The sequence below is a fragment of the Schistocerca piceifrons genome, chromosome 2 (assembly GCF_021461385.2).
Source record: "Schistocerca piceifrons isolate TAMUIC-IGC-003096 chromosome 2, iqSchPice1.1, whole genome shotgun sequence".
In the NCBI taxonomy this organism is placed as follows: Eukaryota; Metazoa; Arthropoda; class Insecta; order Orthoptera; family Acrididae; genus Schistocerca; species Schistocerca piceifrons.
The window spans coordinates 222,152,791-222,176,467 of record NC_060139.1 but is presented as its reverse complement, the minus strand read 5'-3'; the positions used below and the strand labels follow the sequence as shown (position 1 = coordinate 222,176,467).

At 45.0% G+C, this 23,677-nt stretch overlaps 1 long non-coding RNA gene across 1 annotated transcript in view; it reads left to right on the top strand.

The window, feature by feature from the left end:
• Positions 1-23,677, top strand: part of LOC124776999 — a 765,947-nt gene that overhangs the window by 21,060 nt on the left and 721,210 nt on the right. The gene's annotated exons all lie outside the window — the stretch shown is intronic.

Here is a 23,677-nt window from a genome sequence, read left to right as displayed (position 1 = left end):
GGACCGTTCCCCCATCTTTTCTGAATTACTGTGTTCGTGTCCGCCCCTCAGTATGTAGGCCTATGTTAATTAGTTAACACTACACGGTCTGATTGCATGTGAGATTAGCTAATTGGCGGCTCTGGAGAACAATGGCCAATAGAACACTCTGAAACATAAAGTAGCATCCTTCAGAAGCTACACAATATACTTGGGAAACCACGCAGAACCAATTTTTCACAGAATCACGCAGATGACACACAAATATTAATGACCACTTACAATACTAGCGGCACATACACAAGTCACTAACGACACTGCCGCTGACCGGCGGAGAGGGCGCAGTGGTTATTATGTTCTATTCGAGTACGGGATGTCGGCGTGGTAGTGTATTTACATTAAACAGCTGTCAGGTGTAGAATGATATGACGACAGTGAAAATTTCTGCCCGACCAGGGCTCGAACCCGGATTTCCCGCTTAACGCAACCGCTCTCATTAGCATTTGGTTATCCGAGCACGACCCACGGCCAGACCCGAACTTCCGTACGTCGTCAACCATGTGACTACAACCGATACTCGTACATTCCCGTAGAGGTGACACATTTTACTTGAAAGTGGCTTGCCCTGAGTCGGCGGGTAAATACGTTGTTGCAGTGCCTGTCTCAATCTGAATTACGATGCAAAGTTACTTGGACATGCGTGCTACTGCGGAGCAGACACGGACGTAGAATCACCCTAGCGAAGATATGGGCTTCAGATTGGGGAATCCACTGAGATAACCGACTTTGACAAAGGGCACAGTATTATTAGGCAGAGTCTGTGAACGAATACCTCAAAAACGGCGTAGCTGGTCTAATGTTTACGTGTTACTGTCTGACCATCTGCGGAAAGAGGCAGAAGGCAGTGAAGCCACCACAAGGAGTTAAATGTTTGTATGTCCACGACTCCTCACAGAAAGTGGGGTTCCCTTCTCTGTAAAGTAGGGTACATGATGATCCGTGTTACCTCTGCCGAAAGAGAACAATGCTGGTGCACGCACACCGTTCATTGTACCTTGTGGAATATGGAGCTCCGCAGCAGACCACCTTTATGTGTTCATACGTCGACCCAACGACATCGTCAGTTACGATTGCAGTGGGCACTTGACTGTCAGGATGCAACCATCGATCAGTGGAAATGTGTGAATCACACTTTTGCTGCCCTAGGTCGACGGTCGTCTCCATAAACGCCGTCATCGAGGTGAACGGCGGCTTGAAATGTGGGGGGCGCCACAGACGCAGGCTGGTGGGAGTAGTATTGTGCTTGTATGTGACCTGTGGCACTAATCGAGGACACGCTGACAGCTGCGAAGCACCTGCATCCCTTCACGTTAAAGGTCTTCCTCGATGGCGATGTCAATCATCCAGCAGTATAATTGTCCGCGTCTCGGAGCCGAAACCGCGCTACATTGGTTTGAGCAACATTGCAGTGACGTCACGTTGATGCCTCGGCGACCAAAGTCGCCTGATGTAAATCTTCCGGAACCCATCTGGGTCGCTATCGGCCGCCATCATCGCGTACCCAAATTAGCGGCCCGTTGTTTACACGGAGACATCTAAAGCCTCATACCTTAACCACACTACCAACATACCGTCAGATCACTGATACGCATAAACAGTTATTTACTTCATTCCCTGATGACTGGGTGTTGTGTGATGTCCTTAGGTTAGTTAGGTTTAAGTAGTTCTAAGTTCTAGGGGACTGATGACCATAGCTGTTCCATAGTGCTCAGAGCCATTTGAACCATTTAGCCACTTCATTCCAAACATGAACATGGAAGCTATAAGCAGGTGGTCATAATGTTTCGGCTTATCAGTGTACGTGGCGTTCAAAATGGTGTCTGGAACGGAGATGCGATCCAAGCTGAAATGGTTCAAATGGTTCTGAGCACTATGGGACTTAACATCTGTGGTCATCAATCCCCTAGAACTTAGAACTACTTAAACCTAACTAGCCTAAGGACATCACACACATCCATGCCCGAGGCAGGATTCGAACCTGCGACCGTAGCAGTCGCGCGGTTCCGGACTGAGCGCCTAGAACCGCTAGACCACCGCGGCCGGCGATCCAAGCTGAAAACCAGAGCGTTGCAGATAGTCATAGGCCCTTGCAGAATGACTACAGATACCTGGCAGTCAACAAAATCACGGTGAGTGAACAAAACCACGGTGAATCGTTGGGCGATGCGTCTGTCATCACCGCAGAAAGGGCGCGCGAACCTGTCGTATCTCCAGCGTAACAGCCAGACGCACACAGCCGCGACCCCTGCAGTGATGGAACGTGCGGATTATAATCAAACACCGTGCAGATCATAATCAAAAACCTCGCTGCACATCTAGTTGTCACTGTTGGTAGTGCTGATACACCTGTCCACCAGTTAGCGTACTCGAACATATTCCTCGTCGCCTAGCAGAGGATCATAAAGAGCAGTGAAGGACCATCTGTGCGAAATTGCTTGCGCGAGGCTTCTCGTGTCAATTTTTTCTCAAACGTCGTCGCAGTTGATGAAATATGGGTTCATCAAATGGTTCAAATGGCTCTGAGCACTATGGGACTTAACTTATGAGGTCATCAGTCCCCTAGAACTCAGAACCAATTAAAGCTATCTAACCTAAGGACATCACACACATCCATGCCCGAGGCAGGATTCGAACCTGCGACCGTAGCGGTCACGCGGTTCCAGACTGAAGCGCCTAGTACCGCACGGCCACACCGGCCGGCATGGGTTCATCACTTCGAACCAGAAACCATGCGGGCATAGGCTATAGGCCTCCCCAGTAAGGTACTGTAAGGTCGTCAAATTGAACGGAGACTACGTTGAAAAATTTTTGTAGCCAAAAGAGTGGGAAATAATATGGTGTGTTGGAACGCTGAATAAAGCCAATCTGTTTCAGAAAAAAAAGTGTTGCATTAGTTACTGATCGCCCCTCGTTATTTGATTCTGTCGATACCAGTAGCAATGTCTGTGTGGTACCATCACAAACACTATGTAGCCGACTCATTTGGCACCCTTCGTATCCACTATTAGTCAGCAGTTGCAGACGTGATTGGCATCGGCTAGATAATCGTTTGTAGGTGAACGGGTGGGTATGGCAATGCTCACAGCAACAACCTGCCGAACACGTTCTGAACTCAACCACCCTCTTGTAGCTCAAAGCCGATTTATCAGTTTTGAATTAAGTTAATAATGTGGGCGGCTGGTCACATTTTCACAGCACTTGGTACAGTGAATTAGTGACACACTAACTCACAACAATAGAACTTGTAGGACCAGTTTTCATTATATTTATTTTTACTGTCAATTCTTAACTGCAACTTTGTATACTGGTCTAGAGGATGCTCTCCTTCATTTTTTTAATAATGATATGAACACTGGTGGTCCTTCTGTTGTTGAACAGATATATTTTCAGTCATTTAACTTCAGAATGCAAATCAACATCAGCCACCGTGGTAACACATCACACACATAACTTGGTACTCCATCTTCACACTTCAGACTCGTACTATGAACAGCCCAAAGACAAAAATTTACCTTTAACAACATGCAGCAAGGAAAATACTATCATATCTCTATCTATTTCGCAAAATCATTTTTGAAATGTACATGTTAAAAATAAAGTACAAATAAGTGATTATCACTGCTTGCCTTTTTATGAAGTCTACAATGATCATCGTAATTACATTGTGTTAATATATGTTGACGTTTATCCATTTTCGAACAGCCATATGTTAGTGGATTTTTGGGTTCTGAGTCTTCAACTAGGGAATAGGTCATTTCATATGATTCAAGATCGGTTAGTACATTTATCTCTCCATAACCAGTTTTATTACACCATTCACATTAAGTTGGAATTAACTTTACTGCATTCCTTTGTCACTCGTATAAGAGGACCAAGTAATTCCTAACCGACTACCTGTTAATGATTTGTACATGTACAGGGTGAGACATCAAAGTATCTTGAGAACCGTGTATCTCAAAAGGAAACAACAAATCTCAAATTCCCATGACTGATAGGGGCCTTTAAAATGGTTAATTTCATTTTCTGCTATATATCGATTTTATCTACGGTGAGGTATTCCAAAGGTACGAGAAATGTACCGAACTCGACTTTAGATGAACAACAATTTAAATAAATATGTTTTATGACCTGAGGGCTGTCCTTTCTCGCCCAGAGGATCTGCGCGCTATGTTAAATGAAAAGTTTCGAGCCCGGTACGTTTCTTGTAGTTTGTGGGTGTACAGCCTGGCATAATCTACCTGGACTCTTCCCCAAAATCTCGACAGAAGTTATTACTAAGTGGTCACCTTCCCACAGCAATATGGTTCCTTTTCTTACGTCTCTGTGTTTTATGGACGTATTCTGCATTTTTGTAATCCGTGTCCTACTACTTTTTTGACATTCTTTAGGTCAGAACTGTTCTTTAAATCTTTTCCTTGTGTACATAAGTTGTTTCCTTTTGGTTTAACAGTCTATTGCTGTTTTAATAGTTTCTAACCAAACATCTCTAAGTCTCCAGAATGAGATTTCATCGGAGTGTGCGCTGATATGAACTTCGTGGCAGATTAAAACTGTGTGCCGGACCCAGACTCGAACTCGAGAGCTTTGCCTTTCGCGGGCAAGTGCTCTACCAACTGAGCTTCCCAAGCACGACTCACAACCTGTCCTCACAGGAGACGAGGTACTGACGGAATTAAAACTACAGCTAGGAGACGAGGTACTGGCGGAATTACAACTGTGAGGACGGGTCTTGAGTTGTGCTTGGTTAGCTCAGTTGGTAGAGCACTTGCCCGGGAAAGGCAAAGGTCCCGAGTTCGAATCTCGGTCCGGCACACAGTTTTAATCTGCCAGGAAGTTTCATCGTTTCATCTCTAAGTCTTTTATTTAAGAGCGCTGGTCGCTTTGCACTCTATAGCCCTAAAAACATAAGCATAGTCATCAAAAGCAATCTAAGATTTCAAATCGCTGTCCCTCAAGAAAATGAGAAATACCCCAAATTTCTAAACATTTAAATTTCAGTTAAAACTTCCAGGGTGCCAGTTGCCGTTTACTTCCCGCAATCGTAAACGAAACGTCAGGGAATAGTTTTTAATACCGATCACAGCCTTTCAGCCCGGAAGTTTTAACTGTAGCAAACACCGGCCGAGTAAGCCTACACTGTGTGACTTCATATTTTCTCCAGCGTAACACAAGCCGGACGAGAACGTGTGCGCTACAAAGTCTTACGCAACACGAGCTTCCCGGCTCCTTCATTTTTAATTATGGTAATTAGTTTACCTAAGGGGTGAATTTAAACCGAGTACGAGGTGCGTCATGACGGGATAACAAAGGCCGTTACTCTCGAGGTATGAAGAGCTCGCTGTGTAGAAACCTGGATCCAAGTGACCGAGGAAAGCAAGTGTAATGCAACAGACGTGTTGTGTTCGAATGTTTCACATTAACTGAAGACTAAGGTTGCTTCATCTGAATCTTTACTTTGATTCGTATCTTGGCAACGGTAGCGTGACTGGAATCGGAGAGTCGACAAACTATGACGAGATTCGAGAACGAAATACCAAAAACACGACGCATTACTTTGCCTAATACGTTTTAGGAAAAGCGGTGGGATTCAAAACAGCTTCCAGTCGTCTTGAAATGGATAAATACAGTCCTGTATGGTTTTCAAGGGAATCTTATACCGTTCTTGCGACAAAATAGTGAACATTTCAGGAGCGGTGATGAGAGGGACAGCAATCACGCACTCTTCTCTTCGAAGTAGACCATAATGCTGCAATAATACTGAGATCGGGTGACCGTGGTGGCCAGGGGAGACGCTACGATTCATCCTCACAAAACCAGTCAAGGTCGATGCGAGCTGTGTGAAAAGTGGCCGTGTTATCTTGGAACACAGCATCACCATTGAGGAACAAACATTGGACCATGGGAAGGACCTGATTAGCCAGAATGGTCATGTAATCCTTGACAGGAATTCTACCTTTCAGAATAAACATGGGACAGGTGGAATATCACGATATGGCTGCCCATTTCATCTCCGAACCCCTGCCATTGAAGAAAAATCGTCGCTGACATCTAAAACCCATCTAAAACCAAAGGCAGTCACTACGCACTAGCTCATACCACGATTCCAAGGGTACCATGATGCAATAAGACACAAACATCACAGAGATTCACGACAGTTGTAACACGGGCGAAATACAGCCATTGGAAGTTCAACAGACGCCTATACAGCATCACCCCTCTGTGTGTTTGCGGGTAGGAAGAGATCCAAACCACGTGTATCTACAGTGCCTTCGGAACACGTATCACGTAACGTCCTTGCACTAATCTTCGGGGCCTTGCTCATCAGTTCCCAAGCAGTCTCCAAACCTTGTTAGCATCTAGTGATATAGCAACGCATAAGCTACTGTACGAGATCGTCAACAGTGCCAACAGGAAGATGTAGCTATCTGCGCTACTACTCTAATGCTCATGGTACTTAGAATGCCAGGAAGGACCAAAAGCTCAATTAACTTGACTATATCCTCACGTGCTACTCTGCAGAATGTGGAACGCTCAGCCTCTAAATGTACTTCACTATGTAACACGTACATGTATGTGTCTCAATACTGGTGTATTTATACGTGTGGCTGTAAACCACAACTCTAGTTCTTGTAAACTGTTCTCCTGTTCTGTCTAAATGGTCCTTATAAAACTGCAGAAATATTCAGTGCTCTGTGCTCAGCTTTTGAAACAATTCTCAGAGTACATAGAATGAAGAACATTTTATTGTTAATTTAGATATATGTTCATTAGTATGGACTGAACTGGGAGTATCCCAAATGTGTATCAACTGCGAGTCATCACTTATTATTGTGTTACCAATAGGATTTTGTAGTATACTACCACTATGTAGCCTGTGTTTCATTTTCGTGTTGTTTACTCGTATTGGTATACTCTGAGTGGGATTGTAAATCTCGTTTTATGTCGAAGTAATCCTTTGTTATCATATGCACCTATGTACCAGAGTACGACTTAAAAAAATGCCTACCATGAATTGTTAAAAAAAGAGCTGTAATATAATATTCCCCATGTCGAGATGGCTGTGTAGTTAGTTCCGAAAGCCAATAAATTAAAAAAAAGAGTGCCATGTCTGGAAACAGTGCTTCATAATCAATGTTTTCCCTGGTTCTGGTGTTTGCATCAGTGATGATTGGTTTCGAATTTCCAGCTCGTCTCCCAGTTCCCAGTTTATGGAACTCCCTTCGTGTTGTTTTGCTGCTGACACGGTTTATTCTCTTCAATCACCGTCTGTCACGATCAGTCAAAACACACTTTCGTCCCCGTTGTGACTTCTAGAATGAAATTTTTCCTTTCCTCTGTAAGCGGTATAATACGTCGACACAGCGCCTCTTGAAACGTCAGACACTTGGGCTACCTTGTTACGGAAGCATCCATCATAGGAGTACGAAGTACTTGCCCACGATCGAACGCTCTGAGATGCGACATAATGCACTCACAACTACACAGAACGCTGTTTTGACCACGACTGACGCTTGCAACGTATTGAAGTCATTGTGCAGCTGCCGTTCGTTGTCAAATACAACAGTGCAACCAGCAAGTCTGGCTAGCTTCTGCATTTATGTCCGGGTATGCACTTCTCGCTGTGTTTTCATAAATTTGTCCAACCCTTGTGCGTTCGGCACACTGTAAACTGTATGCGGTTCAAGTCAGCCTTCTTCACTATTACTGAACGAGGCTGTAAAGCATTCTGTTAATGATAATTTTGTTATTACAGCAGTTATTAAGTTGGTCTAGCGCGTTGTGAGGAATATGTTACGTGCCGCAACCGTTTTACCACTTGCTCTCATACCATTTTGAGTCGTGCTCCGAAGTCGACAGCTCGCAATCGGCGAGTTGAGTACTTTCTTTTCTGGATAGAGGTCTTTGGTCTCCCTCTATGGTAGAAAGGAAGAAGTGGGGCGAGTGAGATTGAGATAGTCGAAGCTGGCAGAGGTTGGTAGTGGTGTCCAGTGCAGCGTGTGTACTTCTTAGGGAGCAATTGGCCAGTATTGCTGGCGCACCTATTTTGTGGTGCGAGCGTCGTGAGCTGACGTTTACAGTGCAGGACGGAGCGGATGCTGACGTGACGCGCTCGGAGAGACTATCGCTGTCCTGGCTGCGCTAGTTCACGTACGTCGCAGATGTCGGCGCGTTTTGGTGATGCCTAGAGATACTGCCCTGGGCAGCCCTAGTCGCTCGAAACGCCCTCGTCGTGGTGTTTAGCGCAACACCGGGTTAACGCGTTCTTGGGTTTTCCGGTTGAGGTATAGCCACGTCCTGCCTCTTTCTGTTTATGGGTAAGCGTCATAATGTTCGCCAGCAACTTGGTTGTCTGCAGTTTGACTGAATCAGCTTGACACTTGCCTTCCTCGTGGTTTTCAACTTCAGTTGTGCAGCGTTCCAGCGTTTTGCATTTAATTGGTGATTATTTGAAGGGGCCGGTGGAATGCGTTACGGCGTACGACAGTCGGGAACGACAAGGAACGGAAGGCTGTGAGAAGAAGTCAGCCAATCGCACAGTGATCGACCCCTCTTACAGGACGACAACGCGACAGCAGGTGAAGACGACATAAGAACAACGCCCGACTGGTGGACCCACTTGGGTAGCAGCATGACCGTTAAGGCACTTCGATAGCAGTTGAGGAAAGAGTGTTGTCAGTTAGTGAGAAGCAGTCACTGCAAAGACTTATTATTTCGTATGTCGCCTATTGCTTGCGACGCTTCTGCGTAACTGCCAAAGTTAAGTATCTGTAATTGAAAGTTAAGTATCTGTAATTGTTCTTTTTGTAATAAACTCATTTATACGAGTTGTTTGATTGTTTGTCTAGCGAACCGAGTATGCGGATTTCCTAGACACTACAGAATGTGCTCAAGTCTTTTCCGTGTGGAAATTTTCATATCTGTTAAGAGTGTAATTTTTTTCTGTTTTTTAAATTTTGGCCACCTGATTGTAACTAAAAGTTCCCACTGCCGTTTTCTTGTGATTTTGTTTTTAAGACCTTGCGACCTGTGCTCGATTGTAAGCTTGTATTTCTTCTGGCCACTGTGGTAAACTTAAGGGTATCCACTTAAATCAGTGGCAGTGACTTGTTTCTTGCAGCCAGTAGAATATCTCCCTCCTTAGATACTGTTTAGCCGAATAAGTCGAATATTTGATATGATACTCACACGGTGCTTATATCTGTTAAATTGTGTATGAAACTGTACAAGAAGGAATTCCACAAAGTCAGCTGGACTACTTAAAAACCCCTGAGGGACCATTAAATCTTAAAAAGAGATATTCATGTAAGAAGGGTCAAGGTACGTTTAGAGTTGTGGATACTAGTTCTGAAAGCGGCTTTTGAATTTACCAACGTCGTGGTGACACTTGTTTTACGTTTAAAGTACAAATAACCTTTGATTCATCGTTACTCCCGTGTTAACCGTTTTGTGTGTGATGTTTTTCAGAGCTGGTCCGTGGCCTTTAGTTTTGTTTTACCCTATCATGGTTTAAAAGAGTGTTTCCAGTAGCGGTCAACTTACTCTCGCTTGCCTTGTTGTCACCGGGGGCTGGGGCCCGAGATTTGGGACCTGTTCTGCCGCCAGCGGACTTGTGCTCAATGTGACGTCGGACTGGTCAGTTGTAATTTACAAATACACTCCTGGAAATTGAAATAAGAACACCGTGAATTCATTGTCCCAGGAAGGGGAAACTTTATTGACACATTCCTGGGGTCAGATTCATCACATGATCACACTGACAGAACCACAGGCACATAGACACAGGCAACAGAGCATGCACAATGTCGGCACTAGTACAGTGTATATCCACCTTTCGCAGCAATGCAGGCTGCTATTCTCCCATGGAGACGATCGTAGAGATGCTGGATGTAGTCCTGTGGAACGGCTTGCCATGCCATTTCCACCTGGCGCCTCAGTTGGACCAGCGTTCGTGCTGGACGTGCAGACCGCGTGAGACGACGCTTCATCCAGTCCCAAACATGCTCAATGGGGGACAGATCCGGAGATCTTGCTGGCCAGGGTAGTTGACTTACACCTTCTAGAGCACGTTGGGTGGCACGGGATACATGCGGACGTGCATTGTCCTGTTGGAACAGCAAGTTCCCTTGCCGGTCTAGGAATGGTAGAACGATGGGTTCGATGACGGTTTGGATGTACCGTGCACTATTCAGTGTCCCCTCGACGATCACCAGTGGTGTACGGCCAGTGTAGGAGATCGCTCCCCACACCATGATGCCGGGTGTTGGCCCTGTGTGCCTCGGTCGTATGCAGTCCTGATTGTGGCGCTCACCTGCACGGCGCCAAACACGCATACGACCATCATTGGCACCAAGGCAGAAGCGACTCTCATCGCTGAAGACGACACGTCTCCATTCGTCCCTCCATTCACGCCTGTCGCGACACCACTGGAGGCGGGCTGCACGATGTTGGGGCGTGAGCGGAAGACGGCCTAACGGTGTGCGGGACCGTAGCCCAGCTTCATGGAGACGGTTGCGAATGGTCCTCGCCGATACCCCAGGAGCAACAGTGTCCCTAATTTGCTGGGAAGTGGCGGTGCGGTCCCCTACGGCACTGCGTAGGATCCTACGTTCTTGGCGTGCATCCGTGCGCCCCTGCGGTCCGGTCCCAGGTCGACGGGCACGTGCACCTTCCGCCGACCACTGGCGACAACATCAATGTACTGTGGAGACCTCACGCCCCACGTGTTGAGCAATTCGGCGGTACGTCCACCCGGCCTCCCGCATGCCCACTATACGCCCTCGCTCAAAGTCCGTCAACTGCACATTCGGTTCACGTCCACGCTGTCGCGGCATGCTACCAGTGTTAAAGACTGCGATGGAGCTCCGTATGCCACGGCAAACTGGCTGACACTGACGGCGGCGGTGCACAAATGCTGCGCAGCTAGCGCCATTCGACGGCCAACACCGCGGTTCCTGGCGTGTCCGCTGTGCCGTGCGTGTGATCATTGCTTGTACAGCCCTCTCGCAGTGTCCGGAGCAAGTATGGTGGGTCTGACACACCGGTGTCAATGTGTTCTTTTTTCCATTTCCAGGAGTGTATTATCTTCACTGATCTTTTTTAATCCTTTTAAAACTGTGAAGCATATCTTAATTACTTAAAAAGATGGTATTCGGAGTTTAATAATGTTTCTTTAAACTGATCTTCAGTATTTCTTCGTTATTAAATAGAAAAGAAAAGAGTGATTGTTGTACCTTGTTACTATTCTAGAAAAGAATTTCTTGTTGGCTGATAAATTTTCGGAGGAGGTACCTGAAAACAATACATGTTCACTGGTTTCCCTCGCCTATTGCCTTAGGGAGGGAGAGGAATAGTTTGGAAATATAGGAAGATGGTGTCTTGGTGGCTAACCTAGGAGGAAAAATATATTGTAGATATGTGAGCGTACATGAGAACAAAAGGGTAAGTGTAGTGCATGTTATTCAATTTTCAGTGAGTCGTAAAACGTTGTACAGGCAGAGGTCCATCATATACTGTCACAGGGTAGTGAATGTTGGTCTTTGAATTCAGTACCCATGATCAACAGGTCAGAAATTTCTGCCTATTATGGACCAGTTTTCTTTTATTGTTAGTAGATTGGAATACCAAGTTACTCTGCGTAGTGGCGTGCTTGGCTGGGTTGGATGGTTGTCGATTGTCTGGTAACAGTACAGAAGGCGGAACGCGCATAGTGCTTTCCTATTGGCCGGATTCTTGCGTGGTTGATGACGTACCACTTGTTTCACTAGCGACTGAGGGAATCGTTGGAGTGAATCATGAACAGGGCGGGCAGCAGGGAAGACAGTGACCTCAACATAATGGAGAACGCTGTCGGCACGCCTGCAGTGTGTAAAAGACAATACACACACCAAAAAAGTTTTGCATCACCCCAGTTACCAGAACCCCTGAAGATAGACGTTGACTGTGGATATTGTATTACATACACAGTCCATGTGACTGTTCAGAGATGTCACTAGACCCGACCAAAGATGTAAATAACCATGCATGAGCAGCGCCTATTAGACGGAGAGGGTCTGAAAGCCGATCAGTTCCAGTCATTCTATCAGGAAGGAGGCACACGGCTCGTGTTGTTTGTAGTTCAACCCTACCTATACGGTCAATACTGCGGTTTGATCGCGTCCGCATTGTAACTTTGTGCCAGGAAGGGCTTTCAACAAGGGAAGTTTCCAGGCGTCTCGGAGTGAACCAAAGCGATGTTATTCGGACATGGAGGAGATACAGAGAGACAGGAACTGTCAATGACATGCATCGCTCAGGCCGCTCAAGTGTTACCATTGCAGTGGATGACCAGTACCTACGGATTATGGCTCGGAGATACCCTGACAGCAACGCCACTTTGCTGAATAGTGATTTTCGTGCTGCCACAGGACGTCGTGTTACGACTCAAACTGTGCGCAATAGGCTGGATGATGCGCAACTTCATCCCGACGTCCATAGCGAGGTCCATCTTTGCAATCACGACACTACGGATCGCAGTACAGGTGGGCCCAACAACATGCCGAATTGACCGCTCAGGATTGGCGTCACGTTCTCGTCACCGATGAGTGTCGCATATGTCTTCAACCAGACAATCGTCGGAGACGTTTTTGAAGGCAAACCAGTCAGGCTGAACGCCTTTGACACACTGTCCAGCGACTGCACCAAGATAGAGGTTACCTGTTGTTTAAGGGTGGCATTATATGAGGCCGACGTATGCCGCTGGCGCTCGTGGAAAGCACCGTAACGGCTGTACGATACGTGAATGCCATCCTCCGACAGACAGTGGAACCATATCGGCAGCATATTGACGAGGCGTTCGTCTTCATGGACGACAATTCGTGCCCTCATCGTGCACATCTTGTAAATGACTTCCTTCAGGATAACGACATTGCTCGAATAGAGCGGCCAGCATGTTCGTCAAACATGAACCCTATCAAATATGCCTGGGGTGGATGGAAAAGGGCTGTTTATGGAAGACGTGACCCACCAGCCACTCTGAGGGATCTACGCCGAATCGCCGTTGAGGAGTGGGACAATCTGGACCAACAGTGCCTTGATGAACTTGGGGATAGTATGCCGCGACGAAAACAGCCATGCATCAACGAAAGAGGACGTGCTACTGGGTATTACAGGTACCAGTGTGTACAGCGATCTGGACCACCACCTCTGAAGGTCTTGCTGTATGATGGTACAAGATGCAATGTGTGTTATTATGAGCAATAAAAAGGGCGGAAATGATTCCAATTTTCCTTGCGGATTCCGGAACTCTCGGAACCGAGATGATGCAAAACATTTTTTTTTATGTGTGTAGAATGATGGTGGTGTGACGGATCCTTGGGGCGCACCTGGTGTTGAATGGAAACATGCGCTAGCTATTAAACAAAATAGGAGTAGGTTTGCCAGATCTATTTAGGAGATAATGGAATAGTAGTAGGACGTGTCCTTGGTGAACACATGCAGATCTATGAAAACTCTGCCACCAAGTAAAGAAAATAATTATTAACAGAATATCGGGTGAGACGTGTGATAAGATCGGAAACTTCAAGGCGAACGTAAAGTTGTTAGCTGTTCTCAATGGAATGAGGTTCTGTGAAAAGGAAGTGACGTCAGGCGTCTGTCATGAAAGTAAGAACGAAACGGTTGCAGATTGCTATGTGTATACATGACATGGCAACAGCATCAGTATCTCTTTTACTGTGTTCGTACCTTGCTGTCGTGCGCCCACAAAACCCCTCTACTCTACTGTGTTCGTAAGCGACTGAGTTACGTGCAATATCACATTACTACACAATTGCTGCGACGAGATAAAGGCGTACAGATAAAAAACGCATATGGAAAAATGGTAGTTAAGCTTCACGTAAAAAGTAGCGCTATTATTTTATTACATTATCGCTGACAAGTCGCAGGAATCAATGTCAACAGTTAAAACCAATGTGTTTCCCCAATGAGTGATTTGTAGAAGAACGAGTAGATGATTGTAGCTGTAGAAATTGTAGTATGTCATATTATAATTCATTATAAGGATCATAAGGTCGTGATATTCATCCACATAGTACGCTTGGTCCGATCGTTTCTTTTATTTCTCAGCCTGAATTGCCGGAAGAGTTAGAAAGGGTTCAGATAAGAGCACCACGACTCATCGGCACGAGAACGGTATGGAAACGCTCAACGAAGTCTACTGAGACACGCTTCTGGCGATATTTACCACGTGCTCTTACGGCTCATCCGTAATATACAGAGAGACTTAGTTCCTATGAAAAACATATCGCTTGATGGTCGTGATTATAATATTACGGCTTACATCGAAGAGTATCAGCAATTGGTGATCCTTCGCGCAGACCGCGAAGGACCTACCAAAGTGAAATGCTACATTGGTGAAGTAAAGGTTCTAAGGGCTCTAAGCACTATGGGACTTAACATCTGAGGTCATCAGTCCCCTAGACTTAGAACTACTTAAACCTAACTAACCTAAGGACATCACACACATCTATAACTGAGGCAGGATTCGAACCTGCGACTGTAGCAGTCGCATGGTTCGGGACTGAAGCACTTAGAAGCGCTCGACCACCGCGGCCGGCTACATTGGTGAATACTGCACGCATTGATTCTTGTAGGATCTGCAGCAGGATCATACGATCATCTAGGCACAGTATTCTAGCGGTCACCTGGTTACCATCTTCAGGTTAGAACACTGTTTGCTGACCTCGCAGGAATTGCCTCATACCGTGAACGATGGCCCCTTTTACACGCCGCGTAAAACCAACAGCGTTGCTGTCCCCTAGCGCAAGATAGCGTGCAGCGCCCCAGTGATGCCAGCTGGCAGAAACAATGAGTTGCTATCGATTATCTGTGTCAAAACAGTCTGCCGGACGAGTGAAAGATCGTTGTGTTTTTATGTCGTATAAAACGGGATTCCACGTTTTACTTGATGGATGTGTTTTGTCTCTCTATGTCTGCCAGTCTAATTTCAATTGATTCCTGTAAGGTAGTACTCCGTAAGCGAGATACTTGGGCAACTGTGTGTCATGATACATCACTCTAGTTCCCTCGATTAGACCGTGCTCCGCCACAACAGAGTGGTATTCGTGTGTTAGGATGGTGCTTCGAACACCTGTCGTGCAAGGAGTAAATTGTCTGCCCAATACACGTATTACCCTAATGGAAATGGATTTTGTAAACGCCGGAACTCCTCAGTCCTGGATTACTTTTAACCGAGCCAAGGAGCGCTCTAATTTTGACTGGTTAACGAAACATGCTTTAAATTATATATTCTTGAAATGCTTCCCATCTTTGAAGGCATGATCCCAGCATATAGTACGAAAAAGTCTAGTCTACATACGTCTGCTACTGGTCGAAACGCCAAGGCAAAAAGAAATTATCAGTGCATCCATTATATATGAAGACAACCTTAAAATGTCCTAGCTCTTGTGACAATGTTTCCTCGTCCGAGAGGGCGTATAGCCTCCGTGCCAGCGTCCTCAGGACCCCTGAGCGTTTGAACGATGGGTGCCAACTCATAGTAAGTAGATACCGGTCCGTATGCAGTGGTTTTTTGTAAACACTATGCCCTACAGTACCATGATCCCCTCTGTACATCAGTACGTGCAGAAGCGGAAGCTTTCTACAATATAAGAATCGTCGCGCACCATAAACTGCGAACGTGTATATAAATGAACACACAAATTAAAGCAGTAGTGCAACTATTAACAATAACATCACTATTTCATTTTATCTTTTTACACTATTATTAATATACTAGGTGTGTTCGTCGAAGGATGCTTCCGCAGTTGTATTCTACTCGTACACGTTTCGTGGACGAGTGCCACATATGTCATTAATTATTATTCCAAATTTTTATGCGAATCGTTGATGAGGGTGCTTCGAATCATGCAAGAAAGTACTTTCTAGAAGTTTTAAGTGTACGAATATTCTTTATGCGCATGTTTCACTGGCCTTTGAGTGTACTCGAGACAACATAATAACCTCTGAAAAAAGTACAAAGCTTTTCTTTGAATCCCTTGCAATCGCCCTGTTAGCTGTAAGGATCGTAGACAGAAAAGAATTTCATAATGAGCCTCTATCGTAAATGAACTGCACTTTCTAATCTTTCTTCCCTGGCTTTGCGACCTTCAGTCCAAAAGCTAATAAAATTTTTCGCATCCATTTTCTATAGAAAATGGATTACGTGGCTTTTGAGTGGGCTCCCACAACTCCTAAATATTTGAGACTGCAACACTTACTGGATCGCGCCTACTAACGTAAAACAGAATAAAGCTGTTTCACGTGGTTGCTAACTTTATAATTTGCTTGTTCACATTTTCAACAGCGTCTTTGCGCCAAAAGACTAAAACATGCAAGTTTGTCTAGATTTCGTAAACAAAAAACCTGAGCAGCCAAGTACCATGTAGTCAACGGTGCCTTGCCTCCGAAGGAATATGACTTTTCCAAACTGTGTCGGATTTCGCTAACGACTGTCCCTGTATAGTGTACATCATGTTCTGTTACAAGGTATGCACAAATCATTCGGGATTTGTTCTGTTACCAAAGGCATTCACTCCTGAGCAGCTCAATCAAAGTATGCTGGCAAGAGACGGGGAATGAAACAGTTGGACGCTTCACGTGACTGAATGTTGTCTGACCTCGCACTGTTCATCAGCGTGACAGTCGGTCATAGCATGGGCGAGGCACGCTACATCTGCGCTTTTGATAGCGACCAGATTTGGGGTGTCCAGTAGACAGGATATTCCATCGCTGAGGCGGCACTGTTTTTCATACCACCATGATCAGTTATTACTTCATCCGTCCAAAAAGTTCCGTGGTTGATATTATTCCTTTATATAAATTAGAGAATGAGGAAAGAAAGGAAAGGGACAAGGGCGAATATCGAAAGCTCCATGCTGATAGTATTCATCTACATGAAGTAGAAAATTGCGAAAGAGAGGGAAGGTATGGGTAGGAATACCGTAACTTTCAGCCGCCCAGAGCATTGTGATAACGTAGTGGCGCAAGTTGAAAATACGTCCCGGACAGGGATTCGAACCCGGATTTACCGCTTCTAATAAAGCTTTTAAACGCTTCAGCCCTCTGGACACGGTCCCTGATCCACTTAAATTTCCAACTCGCTGGACGTTGCAGAGTAGCGTCCTTCGTCCATTAACCCCTAGTCGCAAATATTATCGATTCCCGTTAGAATTCGGACGATATTAGTGCATCCCCACCAAAACAAACGTCAAGCAATCGTTGCACTGTTACAGAAATATGTATATACAGTATATTTCTCCTAGAGTATAAGCTTGTTGTGCAGTAACTAGGGTGGTGGCTTGAGCTAACGACTATAAACTACAGATGTGGATTCGGCCAGTCAGTTGTCAGCAAGCATTGTTAAGTACTGTACATGGTGGTACGGCAGTACGAACGTTCTGTAAGTTGTACTGAAAAGGGGGGTGGAGGGAGGGGAGACTACGCAGAAGCATTAAAAGCATTAAACAACCATCCTAACGTTTCTCTATCTTCTACTGATTCAGTCTGGAAACCTTTTGGACAGACGTGGTCTAAACAGGACGCCTCGGACAGGCAGAATTCAGTCACCAAGCAGCCTTGACAATGGCGGTATGGCTAACAGTCACATATAGCAAGATAAACTGTTACTGTCTCCCACTGTCCTTCACGTAGATGTACACTACTGTTTGCGAAATTTGCAACACCTAGAAGGGGACTTACGTTTACAATGAAATTTATCCCACACATTAAGGACGTGAAACACACCAATTATGGAAATTATAAATCTTAACGTATACTCCTAACAGTGAAAAATTCAGTAGGGCGTGAAACTGCCATATGCTGCAATCAGTGCAGTTGTACATCGTGGCGTGGACTCAAAGAGGTCCTTGATGTGCTGCTGGGAGACACATTGTCACGCAGTTTGTAGCTGTGGCAAGAAATCGTTGACAGCCATCTTGGCCAGACTGTGTTCACCACGATACCATCCAACCATGCACAGCCGTTACTGTAGGTTAAGCTGAAGCGGGACACGTCCATAAACACTACATTCTGCCACTTAGCTCGGCCAATGAAGCCGTTCACGTGTCCGCAGTTGTCTGAGGTGTTGGCAATTTTTGGTCAGTGGAAGCCGACACAATGTCATGCGTACCACCAGTCTAGTCCTCAGCAGACGACGACGAACTGTCGATGCAGGCATGTCCACACCAGCTGCAGTGCTCTAACCGCCGAGCCAACACTCTTGACGAACATGGTCTATCGGTTACGGCCACGCAGACAAGATGGCGGGCTTGCCGCGCTGTGGTCACTTGGAGTAATCCAGTCGCTGCGTACAGCCCTGTTTTATCCACTGGTTCCACACAAGCATCATTGACGTTGCAGCTGCCGTGTTTGAGCTGCATTTTCATGGTATGACAAACCCATATCTACATCTACATCTACACTCCGCAAGCCACACAACGGTGTGTGGTGGAGGGCACTTACATGCCACTGTCATTACCTCCCTTTCCTGTTGGAGTCGCGTATGGTTCGCGGGAAGAACGACTGTCGGAAAGCCTCCGTGCGCGCTCGAATCACTCTAATTTTACATTCTTCGTCTCCTCGGGAGATATAAGTAGGTGGAAGCAATATATTCGATACCTCATCCAGAAACGCACACTCTCGAAACCTCGACAGCAAGCTACACTGCGATGCAGAGCGCCTCTCTTGCAGAGTCTGCCACTTGAGTTTGCTAAACATCTCCGTAACGCTATCACGCTTACCAAATAACCCTGTGACGAAACGCGCCGCTCTTCTTTGGATCTTCTCGATCTCCTCTGTCAACTCCTGGTACGGATCCCACACTGATGAGCAATACTCAAGTATAGGTCGAAAGAGTGTTTTGTAAGCCACCTCCTTTGTTGATGGACTACATTTTATGGGGACTCTCCCAATGAATCTCAACCTGGCACCCACCATACCAACAATTAATTTTATATGATCATTCCTGGACACTGATCATTTGGCCCCAATCTAAATCACTCACATGCTGATATTGCGTCTTTTGACATCGACGATGCAGACCAATACTTGCTTGCACGCTTCCAACTTTCTTTGAAGGTTCTGACCGGTCACTACAAAGAGGGCGCTGATAGGCCTACTGCACGTCATCTCTCTGCAGTCTTTATTGCTTATCATGGTTCCACTGTTCTACACATTGTCCCATTTTAGAATGATTCGGACATGAGTCGTGGCGCACCAGTTCGATTTTCCTCTTTAGCAATTATCCTCCTTACCTCTACCATCATTTCATCATCATCATTATAATCATCATCGACTGAAAAGTTTGCAACTAGCCGGCCGAACTTCCCCAGGTGGGGACCATGAGTGCCATATGGCCATTTCATTTCGTTTCAAATCTTTGGTTGCGGCCACTAAGCAGAAGCATTAAAAGCTGGTAGCGGATGGTCGACATGTTTCGCTTGATGCTGGCCGCCGTTCAAACAAGAGGGGATTGCAGTCCTTGAGACGGCACGAGCCCTGGTGCGCTCCTAGTGGTAGTTGGGCGCTCGCTACGGACTTGAGTGGCAAACGGGTGGAATACGGCTGTGATGCCGGTCTTTCGAAGCTCGTCGCAGCGAGAGGGTTCGCTGGCACAGGGCATAGTGGACGGAAACTTCTACTGGACATCTTGTGAGGAGTATGGCTGATGTGAGGTAACAATGCGATGGCGACTTCACACCTAGAGCGTGAGCATCCTGTGGATCCAGCTTGACTGGTCCGCGTGTGGCTTGCAGAGACTTCCTTTGTTAAATGGTGAGCTCTGATGTCCGCCACCCTGCTTTTTTTTCTTAGATAGGAAAAAATGGAGAGGTTCTAGGAACGTGTTGAGTGTAGTTATCCAGACTGTTATAAATTTTGTTCTGACACTTGTGAAATACTTAAAGTGTGCTGAATGCGGGCACTTTGTTGACTGAGATAGTCACGTTGGTTAACTAATTACCTCCTTGTGTAAGACACTGCTTGGAGTCAAAAATCAAATGGTTCAAAAATGGTTCAAATGGCTCTGAGAACTATGGGACTCAACTGCTGAGGTCATTAGTCCCCTAGAACTTAGAACTAGTTAAACCTAACTAACCTAAGGACATCACAAACATCCATGCCAGAGGCAGGATTCGAACCTGCGACCGTAGCGGTCTTGCGGTTCCAGACTGCAGCGCCTTTAACCGCACGGCCACTTCGGCCGGCTCAAATGGTTCAAATGGCTCTGAGCACTATGGGACTTAACATCTTAGGTCATCAGTCCCCTAGAACTACTTAAACCTAACTAACCTAAGGACATCACACACATCCATGTCCGAGGCAGGATTCGAACCTGCGACCGTAGCAGTCCCGCGGTTCCGGACTGAAGCGCCTAGAACCGCACGGCCACCGCGGCCGGCGCTTGGAGTCGTTGATACATTTAAATGGTTGCTTCAAATATTTCAAATGGCTCTGATCACTATGGGACCTAACTTCTAAGGTCATCGGTCCTCTAGAACGTAGAACTATTTAAATCTAACTAGCCTAAGGACATTACACACATCCATGCCCGAGGCAGGATTCGAACCTGCGACCTTAGCGGTCGCGCGGTTACAAACTGTAGCGCCTAGAACCGCTCGGCCACACGGCCGGCTTAAATGGTTGTTTTGAGTCGGTTGCTTAGTGAACACGGTAGTTTCTGAAGCACAGGTAATTATATTTTGTTAATTAATGGAAATCTTAACGGGTTACTTTTAAACCTTATGCGTTTATCTGTTCTGAGGCTCTGCTTCTATTTATTCCATGTGTTCTAGGTTACTTAATAATTGTGCTTTTAAATCCTAGAGCTTGTACTGATGGCTGACGAGCGTTATACATGTCACGGCTTAGTGGTCTTTTGTAATTATTCCATTACCTGATGCCAGTAGCTAAGGCCGCTAGATCTGGGCGTGATGCCTAAGTCTGTTGTTACTGTAATTCTGGAGACAATACACAGCCTTACTGACGTGACTGAATTCTTTAAGTGGCTCAGAAAGTAATTTATTTAACAGAATACTGTGAAAAGTTTTAATTGATTTTTAATTCTGTTAGTGTGTTGCAATTTTACTTTGCTGACTAATAAATGTTGTCACTGTAAGAGCAGTAATTTTCTCGATTTTAAAGTTAATTAAGTGTTTCAAGGTTTAAACGAGAAGCTGCGATTGACTTTTCTTCAGTAGTTTTATTGTTTAAGTCCATTGTGGACGTGATCAATAAAGGTGTAATTAAGATCATGTCTATTCTCTGCGAAATTTTATCCGTAGCAAATATACTTTAAGGTACTGTATGTTTATCAGCTAAACCAGCTCTTCGCCACTCCAGCACTCTGCTCCTGCCTATCGCGGCATTACAAGGCCATTCCTTCGCGGTGTTACTACTTTCGCACACAGTAGTTAGTTTACGCAGTATTTACTATGTAAAACTACTAAAACATGTTTTACTTTCCAAAATAATACAGAAAAACTGTGCAGATAAAAACAGATACACCGCAAAAGCAACAATGTAAATTGTGTCACATATTAGTAGCGTCGTGATATAATCGTGTAGCTAACAAAGAAACCAAATACTAAGTCATCTTTAATGTCACAGAATATACTTGAAATAAAGAATATCTTTTCAAGTAAACCAAAATGTTGCATTAAAATCTCATTAGCAGTATAAGTTCTAAGTATGTAAGCCGTATATTCGTTACGTAATCGTGCAACTAACAAGCAAGAATGTACAAATAACAACACTGTGTCGTCTGTTCACTATAACAATGCATTCGTAATTTCTGTTCAAATAAGTTCTCTTGGTTCTTGACTGGATATTTTACTTCAAACATTGTTCCATGTTAACAGAATCTAAGTCTGAGAAAGCATACTAGTAATGTAAAGTGAAAAATTTCTTAGCAAAGGCTAAGTTAAAAAGCAGATTATCTTTCAATAAATGGTTTTACATGTGAAATGTAGTGTAATCTTTTTCTCTTCCTAGTACTCAGAGTTTCCACTTGAAAGCAATTCTCATGTTGTATACGTCGGTAAGGAATGCTAAAATTTTTCTCAAGGTTAGCGTCTGTGTTATTTTTCTCTGAGCCAGCCGGCGCACGTGGCTGCCTGCAGTGCGCGTCATTGTCTGGCTCTTTGTTGGCGCGCGTCGTTATTGGGCTTTGGAGACCTAACTTCTACAAATTCGCCTTGTCGCAAGGGCCCTGCCCTGTTAGAATCCCGCCAGTTCTGATGAAATTCAGGTCTTTCGTTACGATTATATCGTCTGTCGTCTACAAAGGAAATTCTCTCTATAATTAGGTGCTAGCAATAAACAATAGCTACACTAATTACACAAACTACAAGGAAAAATCAGAAGATTCCAGTGAGGTATCCTCGACTAAGGATCGACATATGAAACGTCCCCTTAGAAAAATTAGTGAATTACTGTGCTGGTAAACCCCTTACGTTATTTGATTTTCAAACAGCTGAGCAAAACTGAACGTACTCAGACGTTTCTCTCTTTACTTACTCTGATCATCACTAAACTGACACACAATATTTTTAGCGCAACGCAATCTGACTTTCAAAAATCCCTACGAAAGAATGGCCCTGACTAACAATAATCTATACCTTTCATGAATCACTTACCTCACAAAAATCTTCATTACTCGAACTGCTGCAATACAGGGAGCGCCAATACTGCCAACTAAATAAAAGATTCTAACTACTGAAGTCACTAACTACTGATAGGCATAGTAAGCAAATGAAAGATTTTGATAAAGAACAAACAATGTATTTACCTTAATAATGTTGGCTCTGAGCACTATGGGACTTAACATCTATGGTCATCAATCCCCTAGAACTTAGAACTACTTAACCCTAACTAACCTAAGGACATCACACACATCCATGCCCGAAGCATGGTGTTCAAAAGTCATAGTATATATATATATATATATATATATATATATATATATATATATATATATATATATATATCAGTTCATGACATTCAGTCTTACAAATTTACTGTCTCCCATGGACACACGTCCAGATCATCCGCTCTCAAAACTCCGCCATCTCTCCCCCCACATCCACCACTGCTGACGGCTCACCTCCAACTACGCAACGCTACGCGCTGTTAACAGCCAACTGCCCAACACTACAATAGCGAATATTACAACAATGACAACCAGCCACAGACTACACGCAGCACATCCAGTGTTTTTCATACAGAGCGCTACGTGGCGTTACTAATATAAAACCTAAACAGCCTACTTACAAAATTCTTTGGGTCAGACCCTACAGATGTGTTGTGATAAAAATACTGATCTTCTCGAACACTACTGTGTAATTATTAAAGTGGATAGCACAGCTAAAATAACGGCGAAATGATGACACTTTGTTAGCAGAAGCCAGGGGGAAGTGACTCCGGTTAATTAACCCCTTTGGCTAAGTTGCGGTTCATCCGGAGCCCGTCTTGCCTCGCTCGCGTCAGTCTGAGCTAACGACGGGCGGATATCTTATCCCAGCCAGAAGCCCCGAGGCGGTCTGAAGAGTACACGCCGGAGTTGGAAGCCAGCAAGTGCCCCCACCCCACGCGTCCCCCAAATCTC